Source organism: Anolis carolinensis, chromosome 1 (assembly GCF_035594765.1).
Source record: "Anolis carolinensis isolate JA03-04 chromosome 1, rAnoCar3.1.pri, whole genome shotgun sequence".
In the NCBI taxonomy this organism is placed as follows: domain Eukaryota; kingdom Metazoa; phylum Chordata; class Lepidosauria; order Squamata; family Dactyloidae; genus Anolis; species Anolis carolinensis.
In genome coordinates, this window is record NC_085841.1 from 174,288,719 (window position 1) to 174,314,320 (window position 25,602).

Genomic DNA, 25,602 nt, shown 5'->3' on the forward strand with positions numbered 1-25,602 from the left:
ATAAATAAATAAATAAATAAATAAATATATGTGGGTGTCCTGTACACAAAGAGGGCCCTCTTTTCCCTCCATCATTCCCATTCTTTTCTAAAAGAGTTAAAAAAAATGAGTGTTTTTCCTCTGGAATATATATATATGTGGCATGCAATTTTCCAAACTGCTATTTTCAGGGGCCAGTTCAATTATATCACTGCTGCTCTAATGTGATAGTTCAGCCATTTCAAGTTAATTGTTAAGCGAGCCCAGAAATAATCTCTCTTACTGTGAGCTGTGAAATGAGGTTGGAAGAAAAAAAGTAGAGAGAATAGCAACTCTTTTATTACTTTTGTCATCTAAACAATCTGGAAAAGGTCTTAATAATAACAACTGGTACAGCATTAAAGTTGTTATAAGAATGGAACAATCTCAGCAGCTTGTCTCAGTTCCATTTTTATATCATTCACCTATTAGGAAAGATTGGTGGCAGGGGGAATGAAGCACCTCAGTGCTCCACAATAGAAAACCCCCTCGGTTTGCAGCAGGCGGAATTATTAACCCTTGCAGCAGCAAGCACCCGATGGTTCCTGGGGCAAGCTACTGAATGTACAAATTATTGTACAGACAAGAGGAAAAAACAATAGCCATTAATCAGGATTTACCAGGTCACAGATCCCAGTCAAATTGGTGAAAACAAGAACAACATGCCACCTTCATTAGTGCCTATTCATTTGTCGAGTTCTAAGGAATCTTGCAATTCAGTTAATAAATGTTCTGCACTTCTGTTTTTCCAGGAGCCCTCCCTCTAGAGCCAATTAACACCAATTTTATGGAAAACAGAGCAAGTAGTCACATCCACCATGTGTGCGGACTCTCTAAAATGCTTTTAATAGATTGAATTTCAGGAAATAATACAGTCATTACCAGTTGTAGCTGTTTTTTTAAACCCCCACCATTTTGGGGAGCCACAAAGAGATTCATCCCATTCACTGTGTCCTGTGATAGAGGGGAAGTGAGTGTGTCTCTGAATTTGCAAATTGTTTGAACTAAGTAACAAAACAGTGATTCCAAGTGCTCAGACAATATTTATATTTCCCGTATTATCAATAGTAATGTAATGAAAGTTAACCAGTATTGCATGTGACAGAAAGAGTGCTTCTCACACATTGTTTGGACACATGCACCTTTTTTGTGAGGATGCCTGCCTTTGTGTTCATATTGACTCATATCCAAGAACAAGAAAAATCTCTTCAATCTGAAGTACTAGTATGCAGCTACACATGAGAAGAATGAACACAAGTACGCTTATGTGAATACATGAACACAACATCAATGCTGCTACCTACAGCTTATATGGAGTATATCCTCCTTTGATCCTAAAGAAATGCCACAGCAAATTCTGTGGAAGGTATCTTTTGTGGCCACATGTCCATCTGTTGGGGGTGTTTTGATTGTGCTTTTTCAGCATGGCAGTAGGTTGGACTAGATAGCCCATGTGGTCTCTTCCAACTCTATGATTCCATGATTCTTCCTCCTCCTCTTCTTCCTCCTCCAGCCTTTCCCTCGGCTTGGGACATAAAGCAGCTTGCAACACTTAAACCAAACACAGTTAAAAATTCAGAGCATACAAATGATAATAAATTAAACTATTAAAAAGTTAAAACCAATTAAAGACATAAATCATCATTGAAAATATAGAAAATCCAGAAATTACACAAATGCCTATTCCCCTTAAGCAAGCAATCCTCATATCGTATTCTAGTTTACTATACGTACACTAGAAAATCATATTCTATTTTACATTAGTAAAACAAACAAACAAACACTATTAACTGAGTTATACCCAATTATATCTTACTTCAAGTAGTGTATTTCAGGATGCTTCCTGCATACTTCGTACAGCAGAATACGTAATCTTCTTTCATGTATGCCAATGCAGGCTATGTATGACTTCTAGGGCAACAGATGATTTCATGTTACAGAGTCTAATCAAGATACATTTCAGTTTTATCAGAATGGAATGCTCCACTGGGAGTACTATATCTAATTGCCCAGTATCACCTCTGTCAGATGTCAAATTTTGAAGCTCCCATGTTCTTTAACACTTGCCTTGGATGAGTCTTTGTAGTCAGGGTACTTTGGAAAGAATGGCTTGAGAATTCACCTGTGCTTTCTTGATAGAAATGGTCCTTTATCCAAATGATTTGACCCTGTAGGATCTTGGCCTTCTATCTGAAACAAATAAAATTTCAGTTACATATATAATTTAGAAATAATTAGCAGACTGATAAATTATGTTCTCCAGAAAATCATGGGGATCTATGGAACTTTGTATTGCGGTAAATGCATTCTGATAACTTAATCAATTGTTTTTGTTTGTTGGCATTATGTCATATTTTCTTTTTCTATTTTGATTGTATTTAATATATTTTTCTGTTATTGATTTTTAAAGATTAGCTTTCAGTGTTTTGAACTTGTGTAAGATCTGGAATTCTCTATTCAAATATGAATAGTAAATCTTAGATCTTATGCTGCTTCATAATCCTGAAATTGCGGGATAATGAGACCTGAGATTCTATTTTCTCTCCTCAGACCCATAATTTAATATTGAACAGACATGAAGACATCTGAGTTGAAATGATGCCATACTGCATCCTCCTTTAGTAGTTCCATTGATAGGACAGGCACCAGATCAATGTTTTTTTAAAGTTTAAAACCATTGGAAATAGCCGACCTGGCATGGGAGGCTTGGAGGTGTGCACACAAGAATCTGATTTCTGTTTCAGGTTGCACAAGTAAGTGTCAGTGAGGTATGAGCAGAATGAAGGGGAATGGAGAGAGTTGTTGTGCCCAGCTGCATTTAGCCGCTCTAGACAACATTATTGCTATAGATTCAACTTTCTTAGCTCCCTTTTTGCCTTGCAATTTAAAGAAAGGAAACCCTTCAGTGAACATGACAGTTTAAACTTCCCGCATTGCCACTTATACAAGTGCAAATGTGAGGGAATCATAGGGGAAGATTTTTCTATTTATAAGGAGAAAAAATATCTTCTAAAAAATAATAAATCAACTGAAGTGCTTTGATGAACGTTCCCTCCTCTTTTTATATATTAATTGGACTACAAGAATTAGTAATATTTTTTAAATGTGTGTGTGTGTGTGGGGGGGAAGCATTATTTATCTGTATGTTGATAAGTTCAGTTTTAGGCCAGTAGAATGGGAAAGGGAAATGAATCTAATTTGACCTGAACTGCATCTTACAGCTAGACAAATAGTGAATTTGATGCTAGAGGAATGCTAAATGCTAAATTACTCAACCACAATCATTCTTGGATGTTTGGTAGTTTAAGTTCGCCATTGCTTTTACACAGGAAACTATTAAATGATTTCCAAATTTTAGCAAATAGAGCAATTTATGAGTACATTACAATAATTTTATGTAATGGAGCCTCCGGTGGTGTAGTGACTTGAAGGTTGGGTTGCTGACCTGAAGGCTGCCAGGTTCAAATTCCACCTGGGGAGAGCGCGGATGAGCTCCCTTTATCAGCTCCAGCTCCATGTGGGGACATAAGAGAAGCCTCCCACAAGGATGGTAAAAACATCAAAACATCCGGGCGTCCCCTGGGCAATGTCCTTGCAGACGGCCAATTCTCTCACTCCAGAAGCGACTCAAGTTGCTCCTGACACAATTTTTTTATGTAATGGATAAAATTACAATAATGTAGAAGTAATAGGATTTACAGTGATGTATTTTTACTAGGGCTGAGCAAAAGGTCATATGTGCTTTGAATGTTCTGTATATTCAACACTGTTTTTGAAACATGAGCGGTGTCCATGCAAAAAACTAAGGATTTGAAACACTCACCTACAACTTTTCAGAAGAGTTAAGTAAGTCTTGGAAGTCTTTCAAATTGATAAAATTAGAATAATGTAGAAATAATAGAATTGACAGTGATCTATTTTTATTAGGGCTGTGCAAAAAGTCATATGTGCTTCAAATGTTGTTTGTATTTTGGATGTTCTGTACATTCAAAGCTATTTTCAAAATGCAAGCGATGCCTACGCAAAAATTAATGATTTGAAACACTCACCTACAACTTTTCAGAAGAGTTAAGTAAGTCTTGGAAGTCTCCTAAAGTCAGTTACAATTTCAGCAGAAGCAAATTGTACCAGGGGCAAAGCCAGACACTATATGTCTTTCAGCCTATCAGGGCTGAGGGAGAGAGGTGTGCTGTACTGTACTAACTTCATCACATTGGAGCTTTAATGTGAATAGAATTCGAGGAAATGTAGTTTAGGGCAGGGCCTTTTCAATTCTACACCACAGGAGTCCTCATCTTCCCAAACTATATTTGCCCAGAATTCTGTTTGCATCAGAAGAATGAGGCTTAATGGGAGAAAAAGTTCCAAGTAATATTTTGAATCTGCAAAGAGGACTGTAGGCAAGTAGTTAATCTGTGCTGGATGGACTAGATGAGAGGAAAATCCCTCAGTTGAAATTCGATATTACTGTATTTTGATTTTTCCATCTGTGTTTTGTGGGGTTAGGAGAGAGAAAGAAGAAAACTTTTTAAAACTCCCTAAAAATCAGTGTATGAGCGAAATGTTCTGAAACTTGTGGCAAATGTGTGCTATAATTGTAGCAAATTTCATCATGATCGCCTAAAACTGAGGGAGGGAGTAGCCCCGTTAATGTCTCCATTGGCATGAATAGGCAAATAACAACAAAAAACTAACTTCCTTTTTGGAATTCTGTAATAGTTTTGACATTGATCCCTTACAATTTTTCCAAAACACGTTAGAATCAAAACTGGAGTCACACAATTCTCGTTAAGACAGTTTCTGGGTCATGCACACCCTAATTTTTATAATGCTATGTAGGTAATGGGAGTGTTGGGGGGGTATAGATTTGGGAATAGAAAGCGAGATAAGACATTTGTATTATGTTTCAAATGTTTAAATAAAAGTATTTAATTAAAAATTCTGAGTTCAGGTCCAACATTACGTTTTTATGATTAAAAAGTCATTTTTTTGTTTAAACTATTTACTTGAATTGAAAGCTCAACTTTTTTGGACTAAATTATTTATTTATTTATTTATTATTTATTTATTACAATATTTATATCCCGCCCTTCTCACCCAACAGGGGACTCAGGGCGGCTTACAATAAAACAAGACATATAAAAACAGTACAATACACTATAAATCAGTTAAAAAATTAACTTACATAAACATTCATAAAATGCATTTATAAAATATAGATAGGCGTGTACAAGTTTAAAAGACTGGGTCTGTCAGTTGAGTTCCAGCATACATAATAGTAATTAATGCTGCTGATTCTTATTCGAAAGCCTGGCCCCACAACCAAGTTTTTACCTTCCTACGGAAGGATAGGAGGGAGGGAGCCTGCCTGACTTCACTGGGGAGGGCGTTCCATAGGCGGGGAGCCACTACTGAAAAGGCCCTGTCTCTTGTCCCCGCCAGCCGCACCTGTGAGGCTGACGGGACCGCGAGCAGGGCCTCATCCGACGATCTTAAGCTTCGAGGTGGGTCATAGCGGGAGACACGTTCGGACAGATAAGCTGGGCCGGAACCGTTTAGAGCTTTATAGGCTAAAGCCAGCACCTTGAATTGTGCTCGGTAGCTAATCGGCAGCCAGTGGAGCTGACGTAACAGAGGAGTGGTACGCTCCCTGTACGCCGCTCCAGTTATTAACCTGGCAGCCTCCCGTTGGACTAACTGAAGCTTCCGAACAGTCTTTAAAGGCAGCCCCACGTAGAGTGCGTTGCAGTAGTCTAAATGGGATGTAACAAGGGCGTGGACCACTGTGGCCAAGTCTGGATTCCCAAGGTACGGTCGCAGCTGGCACACAAGTTTTAATTGTGCGAAGGCTCCCCTAGCCACCGCTGAGACCTGGGGCTCCAGGCTCAACGATGAGTCCAGGATCACCCCCAGACTGCGCACCTGCGCCTTCAGGGGGAGTGTGACCCCATCCAGCACAGGTTGTAACCCTATACCCTGTTCGGCCTTCCGACTGACCAGGAGGACCTCTGTCTTGTCTGGATTCAATTTCAATTTGTTGGTCCTCATCCAGTCCGACACAGCGGCCAAGCACCGGTTCAGGACCTGAACAGCCTCCTTAGTGACAGGTGGGAAGGAGTGACAGAGCTGGACATCATCTGCGTACAGATGACACCGGACCCCGAAACTCCTGATGATCTCTCCCAGCGGCTTCATGTAGATGTTAAACAACATGGGAGACAATACAGAGCCCTGCGGGACCCCACAAGTCAACGGTTGTGGGGCCGAGCAGGCATCCCCCAATGACACCATCTGGGACCGACCCTCCAGGAATGAGTGGAGCCACTGCAGGACAGTACCTCCAAGTCCCATTCCCGCGAGGCGTCCCAGAAGGATACCATGATCGACGGTATCGAAGGCCGCTGAGAGGTCCAGCAGAACCAGCAGGGACACACTCCCCCTGTCCAGTTCCCGGCGAAGATCATCGACTAAGGCGACCAAGGCTGTCTCGGTACCATGTCCCGGCCTGAAGCCAGACTGTGCCGGATCCAGAAAATCAGTGTCAACCAAGAATCCCTGGAGCTGCGAAGCAACCACATGTTCCAAGACCTTGCCCAAATAGGGGAGATTGGAAATAGGCCGAAAGTTTCTGAATTGAGTAGGATCCAATGATGGCTTTTTCAACAGCGGCTTGATCACAGCCATTTTTAGGCTCGCTGGAAACTTGCCCTCCCGAAGGGAGGCATTCACCACCACCTTCACCCACTCGGCCAAACCCCCTCTGGCTTCTCTCACCAGCCAGGATGGGCAGGGGTCCAGGATGCATGTGGTCGGTCTCGCCTCTCCAAGGATCTTGTCCACATCCTCGAGCTCAACCAATTGAAATGAATCCAACAAAACTGGACAAGCAGGTGCACTCGTTACATCCTCAGAGACTGCCGTTAATATGGTGTCAAAGTCGGAACGGATCAGAGCGACTTTGTCCGCAAAGAACCGAGCAAATGCTTCACAGCGGGCTGCCGAGTTATCAGGGCTCCCACCTTGATTGGTGGGAGTTAACAACCCTCTGATGACACGGAACAGCGCCGCCGGACGGTTCTGTGCGGACGCAATGTTGGCCGCCAGGTGGACTCTCCTTGCAGCTTTGATTGCCGCGGCATATGCCCTAAGATAGGAGCCTAGCCGTGTTCGGTCTGACTCATACCCTGATCGCCACATGCACTCTAGTTCCCTCTTCTTTCGCTTCATCGCTGCCAGCTCCTCAGTAAACCAAGGAGCTGGTTTAGCTCGGTTACTCGAGAGGGGACGCTCCGGAGCGATCGTGTCTATTGCCCTAGTCATCTCTCCATTCCAGAGAGAGACCAGAGCATCAACAGGATCACCTGCCGAGGAAGCGGGAAATTCCCCAAGAGCCGAAATTAGGGTGCCCTGCCCATAATACCCTAATTCCCATAATACTGTAATCTTAGCGCTGAAGCAAAGCAAAGGAGAAGTTGCTTCAGGAGCAGCTGGAGTTCCTTTTTGAGGGACCTCATCTCTAATGTAATATTTATGGCTCAATACTATGCTATCCTGGGATTTGTAGTTTAGTGAGGCATCAGCATTTTTCAGCAGAGAGGCTCAAGATCTTGTAAAACTAAAGCTCTCATGACTCCATAGCATTGAGCCAGGGCAGTTAAAGTGAATTCATTTTACGGCATAGATGCACTCCAAGGGTTTCTTTAATGTTGCTGAAAGCTTTGGTGTTCTAACATGTTTGCTTTCTAAAGCAGGAATTCTAAGCATGGAGCACTGTAATGGCCAAATTACAAAGAGTGCACTTTTTGCTGCTCTTTCATCCGGCAGGGTTTTGAAAATTAAATTCAGATAAATACGGAATTTTCCTCATTGCAACATTGTATTTTCAAGTAATGTGATATAACCCAAATCAACTTACCTCCATTTCAGATAACAATCACATCTAACGTGTAAACCAACTATTTTGAAGACTTAAATCATTGTATTGGTACAATGTTTACTTGTAAAATATCATCAAGTCCTATTTTCCAGCTTGCCAGAAAAATATGGAGAAGACTATAAACAAATAAATAGGAATGCTACACAGAAACACCCAATGATGGAGAAGTTAAACAACAGTAATAAGAATCTTTGTCTCGTGTTTAATTTTGGACAGTATGTTGACAACTGTAAAAACATATGCAGGATAGAAGTGAATCTGTTAAACAATCCACCAGCTTGATGGTTTTAAAGGAAGAAAATCTTGAAGAACTGAAGATGCAGAGAATTTCTGTGATTTTGATGAGAGCAGATTTGAAGAGAAATGTGCAAACTGGCATCCAGGAGAATCTGAAGGACTTTGGGTCGATGTTAGAGCAACCAACAAGTACAGAACCAGGTGACCCAGAAAGCATCATTAACAGAGGGAAGATCAATGAGCCGGAGGCAGCTGCAGAAAATAGTGCTCTTCTTGAAGATATTGAGACAAATAATGAGTTTGGGAAGAACCATAAGGAACAGCTTTGTGAAGAGATGCTGTTAGAAATCAAGTACATTGAATGAAAGAAGGAAAAAACAGAAAAGAGCACAGAAAATAAAATAGCCCTTGATGGCATGACCAGACTGTAGTGTACACATTAAAAACTGTGAAACAAGCAAGAAAACACAGTGAGAAGAGGAGAGGAAGGGTTAGACTACAATAATGATAAAAACAAGATAATGTTATCACTTTTTAAAAAGTATTGCATGAATTGCTACTTTCAGAGACTGTGGTGAGGTATTACATTAGGTTAATAAGATACCTATATGAGCTAGCTTTGGGAAGTGGGGAATAGTAATAAGATTTGAAGAACATTGTGATTAAATCATATGTAGATGTTTCGCTAACAGTCATTGTAGAAGAAGTAAGATATTTTAGTACTTAACATCATTGGCTGAAAAATTGGAAGTCATTTGTTTTCTCCCATTTTCAATTTTGTTATTTCTATTAAAGGCTGAATGTTTTCATTTAGAATAGTATGTTAGATAGGCCTGTGTGATCAATAAAAATGTTTTAATACTCATTATGAAATTAGGGGATGGGAGGAAAATAGTTTCTAAAGTGTTTCCAAAATTGGATGGGGTCCATTTTGTAATTATAATGAGTTAACTACTTTTTTGTTTCTTTTCTTTAAGTAACTGTGCCAATGGGGAAACTTCAGGGGTGCCTTTCTCTCTCATTGTTAGAGCTGTTGGCATAAAACTTGCTACCATTATAGAACACATTTACCATTTATCCCATCAAGTTTCAGAATATTTCACTTATCCACAGATCGTTTACAAACAACTTAAAAAAACCCCACAGGAGTTATTTTCTTGAATTTTCTATACAATGACACAAGATAACAGGGGATCATTCCCCCTGAAGTTTCAGAAATATTCATATATCTACTGATTTTTTTAATGAAAACTTTTTTAAAAGCCACAACAGCTATCTCATTGAATATCTTTAACCAATAAAATTTCAATGTAGGAGTTTCTTCCCAGCCCAGCACAGATTTACTTACTAGTATTAAAGAATTAGTCAATCTTCTTCTTTGCATATTCAACAATTTATTGTAACTGGAGGGACAATTCTCTCTCCTCTCCTAATTGGGGCTTTATGATACTGAGCAGAATTCTGGGAAATGTAGTTTAGGGCAAGGCCTTTTGAATTCTCTGCCATAGGGCTCCTCACTACATTCCCCAGAATTCAGTGCTCTCTCAGTCTTTTTTCCAGCTCACTCAGTTCATCCTGTCCTGCTCTTCCCTCTCCTCATGGTGAGTGGCAGACTATCTCTTCTTCATTTAAAGAGGAATGGCAACCTTTTTGGCTTTGCCTCGCTTGCACTGAAAATGAAACTGACTTCCAATCATTATAGAATTCAAACAAAAAAGTAGTGGGTGAATTTTGATTCTTAAGTTTTTGTGTGAGCGGCCCCCCTCCCCATGTTTCTTAATATCTGTTCTTATATATAAAACATACTAATTACAGTAGAGTTTCACTTATCCAACATAAACGGGCCGGCAGAACGTTGGATAAGTGAATATGTTGGATAATAAAGAGGGATTAAGGAAAAGCCTATTACACCAAATTAGGTTATGATTTTACAAATTAAGCACCAAAACATTATGTTTAACAACAAATTTGACAGAAATGTCAAATTACTGACATACGCAGTAATGTTATGTAGTAATTACTGTATTTACGAATTTGGCACCAAAATATCACGATGTATTGAAAACATTGACTACAAAAATGCGTTGGATAATCCAGAACGTTGGATAAGCGAGTGTTGGATAAGTGAGACTCTACTGTAGCTACGACTAATGATTTAAAAATGAAGATTTTCACACTCCTAATGTTTGATCATGCAGTTTTATGTTGTATGTTGTTTTATATATTGAATATGGTGTTTGTTAACAGAAATATTTTAAACATTTAAGCATGCATGTAATACAGGAGTGTCAAACTTATTTTCATGGAGGGCCACACCCGCCTTATGGTTGCTCCCTAAGGACCAGTTGTAATTGTAAATCTGAATAAATTTAACAATGTTCTCCTTGCATTGAAAGCCTCACAAGCCACATAAAATGATGTGGTAGGCTGGGTTCAGACCATGGCCTTTGCTTTTGACACCTGTGATGTAAGATATGAAACATTATTTTAAGGTTGTTCTAAACCAAGGCAGAATGATCCCAGTCAGAGTCTTGCTTAAAGACCTTAATAGAAGCAAGTGAGTTGGAAGCTGTCTCTGCCTTATTCCTCTTGGCTCTGTGCCAAGCACAATCCAGACAGACAAATGGACATGGCCTCTAGTTTTTATCACTCTCCTCTGAAAGGTAATATCTCCACCTTAGTCCTTTTGGCACCACCGCATCCTCATAACCATCCATCATCTTATATGAATTTATGGCAAAAGTTTCATGTGAAAGGAATTTGAGACAGCTGAAAGAAGCATCTACCATTCCTGTCTTTCATGCAAGAAGAGGAACTATTGTAGCAGATGCTTTTCTCAAGATAGTTTTATGACCATAAAGCATTCTCCTTTCACTTTAGCCGTTGCGCTACTTTCTGGTACAATAGTTCAGCTTTCTTTTCTCAGTCACATTTAGCTTAAGGGTAGACAAGCAAAAGGGAATCAAAGAGGTTTTATGGCATAACTAGGAGACAATTCATGGAATATTGAGGTGAAATCTCACTGAATGGCATTGTAAGTGGAATTTCAACACTGTCTTCATTTCTGAAATCCTGAACATTTCTTGATTGATTATATATTGATTATATATTATATATTTATTATATATGGGACTTGTGTAGCTTCTCTTTCCGATCCTTCATGCATTCGTGGAACACAACATAGAAATAATAGGTATATTTCATTGCTGTATGTATGAACCGACCTGCTTCCTTCCTCCTTCTTATAATTGTTAATTGTGTGAGAAAAACACCTGAATATGGTTAGAGTTCATGAAAAATCATGGGCTCTCTTGGGATATGTATAAGTTCACAGATCAAGTGCCCCTGACCACACATCAAAGGAATTATGAGACTTTAGAGTCACCACCTAAAAATAGTTAAATTGACTTAACTGAGATTCGGATTAGCTAAACAATTCATTATATTGTAACGTGGAAACACACTACACCATTTGCAATTGGGAAATGCCTGATAAAATCCTCCCATGCTTTACAAAAACCCAACCACTCACTGTTAGTGATGACAACGTAAGTTCAGTGTGGTTTGTTTGTAATTCTCTTTGTAATGACCAAAATAAAGGGTCATACATATTTTTTAAAATATGCTGATTCTTTGTTGTTCTAAATCCAAAAAAATACCTCAAATTTCCTTCACCATGTACAGTCCCTCCAACTTGCTTCAGTGTTTTTATTCTGCATTATGTAACTGAGTAAAATGCAAAGAGCAACAGTAAGAAAGGGTTTATTTATTATTATTTACTTAGTTACTTCACTTTTCTTACCCCGGATGGGGGATTCAAAGCAGTTTCCAAACATATATGGCAAAATTCAATGCCTAGACAACAGTAATAAAATACAACTATCAATTGAATTGTAAAAACTCAGTAACATTAACATTAAAACATAGAGTTAGAAACATATTAATTTAAACATTAAAATCACATAATTCAAAAATCAAAGGCCAGGGCTGTTCCAATATCAATCTCTATTGCATGTAATCTCTGATCCAAAAGTCCAAAACCCTTTCATTTACAGATATGAATCACAAAAATCACATGTTTATTTGTATTTTTTAATTTGGCACTCATTAGAAAGAGCTGCGTTAATATTTAAATAAAGTGCTAATCCTCTTCCCAGGGCCGGCCCTAGGTAATTTTCAAGTGTAAGCGAACAGAATTTTGGCACTCCCCCCCCCAACCAATCACTGAAAAATAAAAGTGTTGGATAAGTGAAAATGTTGGATAATAAGGAGGAATTAAGGAAAAGCCTATTAAACATCCCATTACATTATGATTTTACAAATTAAGCACCAAAACATCATGTTTTACAACAAACTAGCTGTGCCTGGCCACGCGTTGCTGTGGCATATGTAGAGGGTCGATGGCCATCTGCCAAGAGTGCTTGGATTGTGTCCTGCATGGTAGAAGAGTTGGACTGGATGGCCCTTTGGGGTCTCTCCAAACTCTTGGATTGTATGGGTGTATTATGATTATTATTGTTTTTATTATCTGTCATGGAGCCAAATCCCAGGGCTGGATTTCCAAGCCCTGAATCTGGCTTCATAACATAAAACAACCCTGCAAGCACCTGGCGGGAGAAGATAAAATGAGCCTGGGAACTCAGGGTTGAAAGTATAAACAATTATTATTGATGTAGTGTGTGGGAATGGTAGTAATGTGATCCGGAGGGTGGGGTTTGATGATGATATTTGCGTGTGCTATTACGTTGCATCAGAAGTGATAAAATTGAATGTATGTAAACATTAGGTCATTCTCGACTTTTCCAAAGTCATGTATTCTTCAATAAAGATTGGATTTGAGAGCAGCTATCTTTGATCTGCGTTCAGACTGATCCTTTGAAGTGAGCGTGACATTTAAGTCGAGAATCCCGTTCTCACCCTCCTGCGGAATTCGCAGTGAAGTGATAATGAGTGGAGAAGGAGATCAAAGCCCAAATGGAGCAGGGAGGCCTTTGCAAGGGGCCCGGCCGTTGGGAGAAGAGACGCTGCAAGCCATAGCTTCCTCTACGGGGTACCCCAGGCCGGACGGCGTGACCCAGAGGATTCCCAGGGGAGGAAGAGGCGTCTCTGCGGCTGCGGAAACCAGTTGGGGATCTGGAGAAAGCATGCCGGAGACCGTGGCCCTGCGGTTATCCATCCTGGAAACAAATTTATCCAGGCTGTCGGAAACCGTAGGGAGGTTGGTGCCACTATTGGAAGAGACTCTCCAAAAGGAGCCCATCCGATATGGCGCCGAGAGAGAGCCAAGTAAAGAAGGAGATTGGAGCCAGAGGGGCCAGCGAGCATCAACGCAGAGTCCCGTGGCGGCGAGGGGCGAGGGAGATGAGGAATACTGGCAGGAGCTGGAGTTCCGAGACAGAATGGCACGCGAAGTGGAGCGCCAGCGAGCTCTGGGAACTCTGAGGCCGCCATCTCCAACAGAGCTCCCAACCCCCCGAATGGGCGTCGGGGTGGAAAGACCACTGGGGCCAGGGATCGGGTCCAGTGGATTAGCAGACGAAGGCGGAGAGGAGCAGGAGATCCAGGAAGAGGAGGAGAATGTGCTGTACGACGAGGGAAGACGAGATGCGGGGGCTACAGCGAGGCCCGTATGCGGATGGGTGGAAGGGCCAACAGCGGCGGCAGAATTTCGGGAGCCGCGCAGAATGACCACCGGAGTGGGGCGCGGCGTGTTCAGAGGGGCCGTCCAAGGAAACCCGATGCAACCCTTCCCCCTGCCTCCCAGACAGCACCAACGGGCCGCAGAATGGATGCCAAGGAGGGAAGATCTCAAACTAGAATACGGAGGGGAATCAGCTGAATTGAACTTTTTTCTAATTAGCATCAGAGGATACATGGAAGACAATGCACACACATTCCCCTCCGAAGCAAGCAGGGTTCGAGCCATCGGCAACACACTAAAGAGAGGAGCTGCAAGCTGGTATGTGCAACTACATGCCAGACGCGACCCATGCCTGAGGTCAGTGCCCCGCTTCCTCGCCGCACTGGAAAACCGGTTCAGAGACCGGCTAGAGCAATTGAGGGCTCGAGACCAGCTTAAAGGAATAAAGCAGAGGGACAAAACGGTGCCCGAGTACGCAGAGGAATTCCTCCACCTCGCGGAAAGGGTACCAGAGTGGTCTGAAGTGACCAAAGTGGAAATATTTAAAGAGGGACTACGCCCCGAGGTTTTCAGCTGGGCAGCGCACAGAGATGACCCCGAAACGCTCCAGGGATGGATTCAACTAGCGGGGCGCGTTGAGTCCACCCTGGCCCAAGTGAAGCGCTTCAGGAGCAGCGGCGGCCAGCAAAGACCGGTGGCAAGAGGCCGAGGAGAAACGAGGAAGCAGGAAAGGTCCGGAGGGAGGCCGGGGATTCCCTCCAGAGGAGACGACAACAAACCTAAACCGGGATGCTTTGTGTGTGGGAAGACGGGCCATCGAGCAGCAGAATGTTGGGCACGGAAGGGGGAGCCACCAAAACCCTCAAAACCCAAGCCAGCAACCGGGAGGCGTGCGGAGGAGGAGGTGCAAGCCCCAGAATCTTCGGAAAAACTGGTGAGTCGGGACAAACGCATGATAGTAGTGCCAATCTGCATCTCGGGGCTAGAGAATCGGGCCACCTGCAAGGCATTCGTGGATTGTGGTTGTTCTAGGAACATTATAACTCCGGAACTAGCAGGAGCGCTGAAGTGCCAGCAGATGGCGCTTGACTCCCCAATTGCATTTTCGCAGCTAGATGGATCAGTTGCTGCTGGGGAAGTATCTACAAAGGAAATACGGGGGGTCCCATGTAAAATAGGCAAATGGGAAGGAAGAATATCCTTTGTGATAGCCCCTATTGCCGCATACCACGTAATATTAGGGATACCATGGCTCGAACAGGCTAATCCTGAAGTAGATTGGAGAGGAAAGAGCCTAGCATTTAAAGAACAGCAGACGCAATGGGAGATAAGCAAAATTGCAGAAGAGGAGGACGAGGGAGATGAAGCAGGTGAAATAGACCCACAGCTATTGCCACCTGAATACAGAGACTTTGTGGATGTTTTCAATCAGAAAGAAGCAAGTAAATTACCTCCCAAAAGGAATATAGAAGTAGAAATTGAAATAACCCCAGGAGCAAACTTACCAAAACCAAAAGTGTATCCCATGTCTGTGCAGGAGAAGGAGGAATTGAGGAAATATATTGATAAAAACCTGGCGCGAGGCTTCATTAAGCCATCCAATTCTCCTCTCGGGGCCCCAGTGTTATTTAGGAGAAAGAAAGACAACTCCCTAAGATTGTGCATTGATTATCGAAATTTAAATGCAATTACTAAGGACAATAAATACCCTATGCCCTTAGTAAAGGATTTAATTACCGTATTGAAGAAAGGGAGCATATTTACTAAACTGGATTTAATTGAAGCATATCATAAATTAAGAATCAAACCGGAGGATACTTGGAAAACTGCATTTTCCTGCGCATTCGGCCATTTTGAATATAAAATTTTGCCTTTCGGATTAAAAAACGGAGGCGGTTGCTTTATGCAGCTTATAAATGAAATACTACACCCATTGTTGTACAGAGGGGTATTCATATTCCTTGATGATATCTTGATTGTGAGCGAAGATAAGGAAAAGCACGTGAAATTGGTCCGGGAAGTGTTGCAGAGACTAAGAGAAGCAAAGCTGTACGCAAAACTGTCCAAATGTGAATTTAATAAAACTCAAATTGACTTTCTGGGGTATCGGATATCTCCAGAAGGGTTAGCTATGGATCCAGCTAAAGTATCAGATGTAAAAGAATGGGGAGTGCCTCAAACAAGGAGGCAATTGCAATCATTTCTGGGGTTTGCAAATTTTTATAGATCCTTCATAAAAGGCTTCGCGCAAATAACCGCACCCCTTACTGAACTTTTAAAAACAAAAGGGAAAGGGGAGACAGCAAAAGTGAAAGCTCCTGGCGCCAAACTGAGTTGGACGCCAGAATGCCAAAAGGCATTTGAAACCCTAAAAGAATGCTTCACAGAAGGACCCATCCTAAAACATCCAGATATCAGAAGCCCTTTCATAATCCATTGCGATGCCTCAGACTGTGCGTACGGGGCAGTACTATTGCAAAAAGATCAAAATGGGAACTTAAAACCCTGTGGATATTTGTCCCGGAAGTTCAGCGAAACTGAAAAATGTTGGCCAATATGGGAAAAAGAGGCATTAGCCATATTAAAAGCCTTAGAATGCTGGCGACACTTCCTCGAAGGAAGCGGAATCCCATTTGAAATTTGGTCTGACCATAAGAACCTCCAGTATTTAAAGTCTCCTCGAAAATTGTCCCCCAAACAAATTAGATGGGCGCAATACTTCAGCAGGTTCGATTTCCAATTAAATTTTTTTCAAGGGAAGCAGAATGTCTTGGCAGATGCTCTTTCACGCATGCCTCAACACGAAGGCATAACCACAGCAAAAGAGGGGACAATATTCTCTGATAAACAATGGGGCTTAGCTGTCAGGACAAGAGCGCAAACCCAAAAGGAGAACACGGCTATTGTTGAACTCGACGGGGAAGATAATTGGGGAAACGAACTGAAACAGTCTTATGAAGGAGATCAGTGGATCGCATCCAACGCAGAAAAGGGGGAGCAGAAGGGGGGATTTTGGTTTGTTAACAAGAAACTGTATATCCCAGCAATATTAAGGATTAAGATTTTGCATCGTTTTCACAATAACCAGAGCGCTGGTCATACAGGAATTACAAAAACAACGAAGGCAATAGCAAAACATTGTTGGTGGCCAGGAATGAGGAAGGACATAAAGAATCATGTTGTTCAATGTGATGATTGTGCCAGAAATAAATCGAGAGGAGGGAAGCCTATGGGATTATTACAAACAGTAGCGGAACCTACCAGACCTTGGGAATGTGTAGCTATGGACTTTGTGGGGGAACTGCCGGTTAGCAAAGGACATCGTTATATTTGGACAGTATTAGACCTATTTTCTAAACAGGCCCACTTTATAGCACTGACGAAACTACCATCGGCCGAGAAACTAGCTGAATTGTACATAAACCATATTTACAAACTGCATGGATGTCCCAGTAGAGTGGTCAGTGACAGAGGAGTACAATTCACAGCAAAATTTTGGGAAAAATTCTTGGAAATGCTAGGAGCAGAAAGGAGTCTAAGTTCTGCTTTTCACCCCATGACAAACGGGGCAGTAGAACGTACTCAGCAGACACTTGGGCAGTTCCTTCGAATGTACTCTAACATGAGACAAAATGACTGGTCTAGGTGGTTGGCTTTTGCAGAACTAGCTTTTAATTCGACTATACATTCAGCAACAAATAAAACCCCCTTTGAAGTAGTTTACGGATATGAAATACAGCCTTTGCCCCAGTTGCCAAGATGGACAGAGAATGAGGAAACAGAGGCAGGAAAATGGAAAACGCAAATGCTAGAATGCTGGAGTCAAGTGACTGCATCCTTAAAGGAAGCACACAAAAAGTATAAAGCGTTCGCAGACAGAAAGAGGGTGGAAGGCGATAAATTGGATAAAGGAGATCTAGTGTGGTTAAGTACCCAAAACATCAAATTGGGGCTACCTTCGAGAAAATTGGGCCCCAAATATATTGGACCATTCAGAATACAGGGTGTTATCAATGAAGTAACTTTCCAGTTGGCATTGCCAAAAAGTTTAGGGAAAATACACCCAGTATTCCATCGCAGCTTACTGAAAAAGTATATGGGGACTTTGGACAAAATGGACACATAGAGTTATTGTTTGATTTGTTTCAGGACTATGATGAAAGAAGAACCGGAGAGGAGGACGAAGAAAACGAGGGCGCCATGTCATGGAGCCAAATCCCAGGGCTGGATTTCCAAGCCCTGAATCTGGCTTCATAACATAAAACAACCCTGCAAGCACCTGGCGGGAGAAGATAAAATGAGCCTGGGAACTCAGGGTTGAAAGTATAAACAATTATTATTGATGTAGTGTGTGGGAATGGTAGTAATGTGATCCGGAGGGTGGGGTTTGATGATGATATTTGCGTGTGCTATTACGTTGCATCAGAAGTGATAAAATTGAATGTATGTAAACATTAGGTCATTCTCGACTTTTCCAAAGTCATGTATTCTTCAATAAAGATTGGATTTGAGAGCAGCTATCTTTGATCTGCGTTCAGACTGATCCTTTGAAGTGAGCGTGACAATTATCTTTATGTTTATTATCATTATTACGTAGAGGTTGGATGGCTATGTGTTAGGAGTGTTTGGATTGGTAGAAGGAAGTTGAACTGGATGATCCTTAGGGGTCTCTCCTAACCTTAGAATTCCATGATATTATTATTATTGTTATTGTTATTATTTACAGGCTGGATGGCCATTTGTTGGGTGTACTTGGATTGTGTCCTCTATTGCAGAAATGGTTTGGGCTGGATGGGGTTTAGGGGTCTGTCCTAACTGTATGATTGTCTGATGGGATTATTGTTATTATTGTGGAGGTATTGGATGGGCATCTGTGAGGAGTGTTTCGATTGTGTCCTCCATGGGAGAAATGGGTTGGACTGGATGGTCTTTAGGAGTCTGTCATAACTGTTTGATTCTGTGATGCTATGTTGATTATTATTATTGTTGTTGTTGTTGTTGTCGTTATTATTATGGAGAGGCTGGATGGACAGGAGTGTTTGGATTGTGTCCTTTTGTATGGATGAAGTAAGTTGAACTGGATGTTTCTGAGGGGTGTCTCCAAACCTTAGGATGTTATGATATTACAGAGGTTGGGTGGCCATCAGTGAGGAGTGTTTGGATTGTGTCCTATTTTATGGTAGAAGGAAGTTGAAGTGGTTGTTGCTGAGGGGTCTCTGTGAACCCTAGGATTTTATGATATTAGAGTGGTTGGATGGCCATCTGTCTCAGGTAAAAACATCAAAAACATCTGGGCATCCCCTGGGCAACGTCCTTGCAGACGGCCAATTCTCTCACTCCAGAAGCGACTCAAGTTGCTCCTGACACGAAAAAAAAAAAAGTCTCAGAGTGCCATGGGACTAGTCTGTCTGGCAAGCCGGCTGACCTTGCAATTTAGTAAAAGAGTTGTCATGCTCTGGTGAAGATGACTGCAAAATGTTTAAATTGCACCAAAGACGAACAGCTTTCTGTCATATGCTTTTTATAGGCAGAAGGCATGCCAGGAGCACAAATTCATCTCCGTGTGTGCACTCAGTATGGGGATAAAGTTTTCTCTCATAGAGTTGTCTATGCGTGGATTGAAATCTTCGAAAATGGCCGAACTAGTGTGACAGATGCAGAGCGCTATGGATGTCCAGCTACAGCCACAACCATGAGGAATGAAGAAAGAACCCTGTAAATGATTCAGTCTCTACATGCTCAACCAAAAACATTCTTTTTGCTGATGGTATTAGAAAGTTGGTACAACGCTGGTGGAATGCATCACAAAGGAAGGTGACTGAAGAAAAATGATGTAATTTGTTTTTGAAATTCATCATAAATGGACTTTAAAAGTGTGGAAAAACTTTTGCAGAACCTTTGTACATCAGGTTTTCACTTCAGACCTTATGGTCATGTCATGAAAGTAGCTCCCAATGTAAATTGCAGTCATTGCTGCACCCAGAGGCAAAGCCTAGCATCAGAACACCTCCCTCATGAATGACAAGACATTTTTGCTGAAGCTGTAAAACTGTTTAATTTTAGGAAATCAAAGTCCACAAATTTGAGGATTTTCAAAGCATTGTGTAAAAGATTATGAGTCTTCATTCTATCCTCCTCCTTTATACAGAAATAAATTTGTCAGTTCGATAACACTCTTCAAAGTTTCAGAAAAATTAGGTTTTTGGAGTTCATGCATTGAAAAAGTTTTGCCTGAGAGATTTGAAACTTTCCATAATTTCCGATCATAGAACAAGCTATAGCTCTCTGAGAAATTGAGCAAGAAAATAACTGAAAACTTGAAAGGGCTAAAATGATCTTTCAAGAATTACTTTTCAAAACCTGGAGAAGAGAACAATTGGACTGCAAATCCCTTTGAAGAAGAATACTTCCAAGTTACCAATGTCAATCATGGAAAAGGAGAAGTTGATTGAACTTTGAACTGATACTACTTTAAAAGCTGAATTCAGAGAAAAGGTCCTTATTAATTTTTGAGTAGAAATCAACAAAGATATGGACAGCTTTATGACAATTGAATAAATTCGTGTTGCCATTTACAAATAGGAGTTAGTCATGAGGACTTTTTCTTCTTATATCTTTATAAAAAATAAATGCCATAGTAAATGAATGCAGTTCAGTTTTAAGACTGTATCTACAACAGCAACAACAACAACAACAACAACAACAACTCTTTATTGATTAGTCAGTTTTGACCATATCAGAACATGTAAAACATACAAAACGTACTCCCTTACCCATACATACAGTAAAATCATGTAAAACAGTAAAACCATATAAAAGCAAGGCATCCTGGCCTACTAGCCTACCAACCCACTCCTTGGTTTTAAGACTGTATCTCACAACAGTTGAACCTGGTTATAGAAACTTACAAAACAAGCCCAAAGACTTCACTGAGCATTTGTTGCATATAAAATATGTGTAATATGTTTTATAAACAGTATTTCAAAACATGTTAATTTTTTCACAGTAACAAATGTCATGCATTAATTAATGTAATACAGTTTTATGTAATCTGTGATATATTTATTTTAAATCTTTGCATCTTTTGAATTTTGAATGTAAATATACATATATGTACTATCTATTATGTCATTGTTTTTAAATCCCATTGTTGGTCTATTTACTTAAATTTTATTTATTTATTCAAATTTGATATAAAATAGCAGCTACATGCATTACAGACATTATGTTGATATGGAGGGTACAATTTATGGAAATGACCTGCCAAGGGGTATACAAATGAAAAACCAGAGTGCCCTGACTCCTGACTGGATCAGTAACATCTGGTTGTGAGGAAATTGACATAGCTTCCCCTATAAGAGGAACAACCATTGATGATGGGTCGCATATGCATCATACATGTCCTTAGACCCAGCAATGTCTGGATGTTCATTGCTTACACTCATAATTGTCACGGATTATAAAATGTACTAATGTGGCAATCCACATTACCTGTTTTGAGATAAATATGTGTGACCCACCATCACATCAAGGACAGCCCCTAGAAACCTCACAGACCATGTGGGTTCTACTATTGAGTTGTCCTGTTTTATCGTGAACTGTATGTCTGTTAGCAGTGGCGATGTTATGTGAATTCTACAATATAACTGGGAGTATATCAGCCAATCAGCAAGTAACCTAGGTGCACCCCCACTGCAAGGTACTTTGTGAAGACATCAACATTGATGTGAATCTGAATAAAAGGACCTGGTACCGAAAAGTCTACTTGCCCCATGTGAAGTGAAGGGATTGTCTGTGTTGGTGGGTGAGGATATGAAAACAGGCAAGTTTTAAGGTCAATTTTTGCTGACCAAGCCTTTATTCATAACAAGGGAAGAATAGTAGAAAATGTGGACATCAGAAGCATTTGGGAATGACAAACTTGTTGAGGCTGAAAAGACTAAGAGTTTGACAAGTTTCTCATATATGGGTTTTGGGATGATGAAGCACCTGAAGAAGAAACCATGGTGTTTTGGGGGTGGTGAGAACTTTCTCAATGGCCCCTTTGCAGGGAAGAGAATGTATTTCTTCTCAAAATTGATGGGACAGGGAATATTTTCCTCATCTGGAACAGAACCATAGGGTATGGTAGGGTGATGATACCTACTGAAAATGGAAAATGGAAATGTTGGTGGACAGGAAAAGAGATTTAAAGATGGGCTTAAAGCTAACCTTAAAAACTGTGGCATAGACACCAAGAACTGGGAAGCCCTGGCTCTTGAGAGCTCTAACTGGAGGTCAGCTGTGACCAGCAGTGTTGTGGAATTTGTAGAGGCACACATGGAGGGCGAAAGGGATAAACATGTCAAGAGGAAGGCACATCAAACCAACCCTGACCGGGAATGCCTTCCACCTGGAAACCGATGCCCTCATTGTGGAAGAACATGTGGGTCAAGAATAGGGCTCTACAGTCACCTACATATCCACCACCAAGACACTACACTTGGAAGGCCATCATACTTGGACAACAAGGGATGGCCTAAGTAAGTAAGTAAGATACCTACTGCATAATCAATACAATGTGAAGTAAGAACCCTGTAGTAAAAACAACCCCCAGATCAGCACCAAAAATAGAATGATCAAATGGCAGAATAGTTATGGTGTAAAAAACATGGAGAGTTATTTAGTTTGTAAAAGCAGAAAAAAGAGCAATAGGTTTGTTTGAATGCTTGAGCTGCAGTGCTACCTAAAAAACAAATGTGAGAATATCATTGTGATGTACTGGATCCTGGTCAAGCCCAGTGTGCAAACTGGAAGGACTGTGTACTGAGATTAAGAAGATTTTGACGAAACAGAAACTCTAATCTTCTTTGCTGAGACCTTGAGCTTTTGATTCTGCTCAAGTTTATCAGCTGTTTTGGTATTAATTCATCTTTGCTTATTAAAAGGAAGATCTTTTATCACTTCCTTAATCTCAGACAATAGCCCTGATTACTAGAGCTGCTCATGGTATTGTAGAGTGACTGTTCGTGCCACTGAAATCTGCCAGATGCCTTGATGCAGTTATCTGGTGATTCCCCAATGTAAGCGCTTCTTGCTGTATCCTTCTTTTCTTCCTCAGGCAACGTGTCGATGAATGAGGCAGACCTCTGCCACAGGTATTGTTGATAAGCTGCCATGCATGCTTAGTAATTTGCAATCTGGAGGGAGAAGAAGCTGAAGAGTAAATTTTGTGGGTCAGAGCTAACGTCCTTCCTTATCAGAGGGAGTAGAGAGTAAGATTTTTTTCTGTGCTTGTGTTGGGCTACTTCTACTATAATAAAATTTGGGCATAGATGTATTAAACAAAACAAAAAATCACAAATGCTCTATCACAAATGTACTCTATATAATAAAGTTTCAAACCACAAAAACTAGAAACAGAAAATAAAGGGTTTTTCAATTACTGTTAGGCAGAGGGAGGCTTTTTCTCTAACCCTTTTAACACTGGAGCTGAAGTGGCTGCACTGGCTTTTCTTGTAAATCAAGACATTTTTTGCCATCCAGTATAGTGCATCTTGTATATATGCCCTGGGATGGAGTTCAAGTTTGCATCAGTAGCATTGGTAAACAAAGCTTCCTCCTCTGTGAATTTTAATTATTCAGAATCATCATCATCATCCTCCACATCCATCAGAATCAAATTCTTTTCTCCAACTGGACCTAATGTTCTGAAGATTTTAAATTCTTGTAAGTCTTCCCTCATAACAGTTCTTCTCTGTGTATTAGGACTGAAAGGGGAGAACCAGCTGCTCAGCATCTCCTGGCTCATTCTTATAAACTTTCTTCTTTAAAAGCCTGTCTGAATAAAAGGCTTTAGCCTGTCATTGGAAGAACAGCAGGGAGAGGGCAATTCTAGCTTCCCTGAGAAGAAAGTTCTGGAGTCGAGGAGCCAGCCACCGAGAAGGCCCTCTCTTGCATTTCCACTAACTATGGTGGTGGGACCTAAAGAGGATCTCAAGGCCTGGACAGGTTTGTACCGGGAGATAAGATCCGCTGAATAATCTGGACTAGGGATCTCTTCACACAGTCCATCCGGCCATGCCGTTTTGACAGCAGTCTCAGGCGAAAGAGGTGTGTGGGGTGACTCGTGACAACCCACACACCTTCTCTCCTTCCCCATCATATGGTGGGGATGGGACACAGTGTGTTGGCATCTTGTTCCTGTCACCATCAGGTGGGAGAAAGGGAGGCAATGAGCATTGCCCCGCTGCCCTTTCCCCATTATATGGGGAAAAGGGGAGGAAAGTGCTTTCCATATTTTCCTCCCTGTGCTGGTAGAGGAAGTGCCTTCCTGCACTTCCCCTCCACTTTGGGAGGAATGTGGGTGGGGCCTGCCGAGTGTCCTCTGATGATGCTTGACAGTCTCTATCCAGGCCCAGCCAAAAGTTGCAAAACAGGTGTTGTGGTAATCTCTGAGCGGTTAGACTCAATTTAACCCTATCTGGGGGAGATTCCACCAAAATCAGCAGAGTAGCAAAAGCAAAGCTTTCAAATGCAGCAGTTACTTACACTGGCGAGCAAGAGTAGCCTTTAGGATTGCAATGGACTGCAGAGTCTCAATAAAAGTTCAAAAAGTATTTATTTAGGTAAAAAGAACTCCATTGTAGATAGAAAGGCTTGGGAGCTGTCTAGATTACGATAGACTGGATTCTAAGGAAAATAAGAAAGGAAAAATAACAAACATCTACATAGTTACATCTTGCCAGGAGAGATGGCAGGATGCTGCTTGTTAGCTTGAAGAACAAAGGGAGAAGAAGGCCAAAATGGTTCCAACCGCATGGTCCAGTTTATTGGGGCCATAAAAGACACTCTGACCAATAGGAAGTTAGTGTCCCTAAAGATTCACATTTCTACCAACTTCAAAGTAAGGGATGTGACGTAAACAGGATAGAGTGAAACACAGTAAAGCCTGTCTAGGCATGCTTTGGAAAAGAGGGAAAGGATTCCCTCAATCTAACTCTATCATCTATCTAACTACATTTGGACTTGAGTAGTCCAGGATGATTTCCCAACAACAGGAACTTAAGGGGCAGTTTAATGAAATCTAGAACAACCTGGATCCCTATTTCGTGATCTGCGTTACAACTGACCAGAACTCTGTCTTGCCTGGATTAAGGACAAAGTTTCAATTTGTTTGTCTCATCCAGTACATTACTGATGACAGACACTGGTTTAGGACCAAGACAGCTATGTGTTAATTGTTTAATCATTTTGTTAATTACTCATCAGTACTTTGAAAGAAATATTAGGCAGTCTTTACATTAGAGCACCTTTTCCAGTCTGTAAATGACAGCTTCTTTTCCTTTCATAGTTGCAAAACAGAGTTCCCCCACACTGCATGACCTCCCCACTGTTTCAATATAACTCTTATCTGTGATCGTGGTTTGCTTTGCATAAATGTAAATTTCAGTCAAAGAGAGATGGTAGAAGAGAGTGAGGGAGAGCGAGAAAATTAAAACCAGTATTCATTATGCCAATCCCCCCCCCCCCAAAAATCCAATATAAATCCAGTTAAGTTAAAAACAAAATTTAAAGTTATTTCCCTTTATTAAAGCTGTGGCAAATTAACATAAAACACAATTTTAATATGTCACTTTTGAGATCTGTTCTTGTTGTATACCTCTAGGGATGAGTGAAAGGGTTGAATGGGACAATACTCCAGATTCAAAAGTAGCAAAGCCACAATTAAAGGAAGCCAGCCAATGTAGAAATGGCATGAAAGTTAGGCTGTAGTAAAAAAAAACACAAA

At 41.0% G+C, this 25,602-nt stretch overlaps 1 long non-coding RNA gene across 1 annotated transcript in view; it reads right to left on the reverse strand.

Annotated features, from left to right (window-relative positions):
• Positions 1–296: 296 nt before the first annotated feature.
• Positions 297–25,602, reverse strand: part of LOC134293041 (uncharacterized) — a 41,321-nt gene continuing 16,015 nt past the window's right edge. The window contains exon 2 of the long non-coding RNA XR_010000105.1: positions 297–2,208. This is a non-coding gene — a long non-coding RNA (uncharacterized LOC134293041). The remainder of the gene's footprint in view (positions 2,209–25,602) is intronic.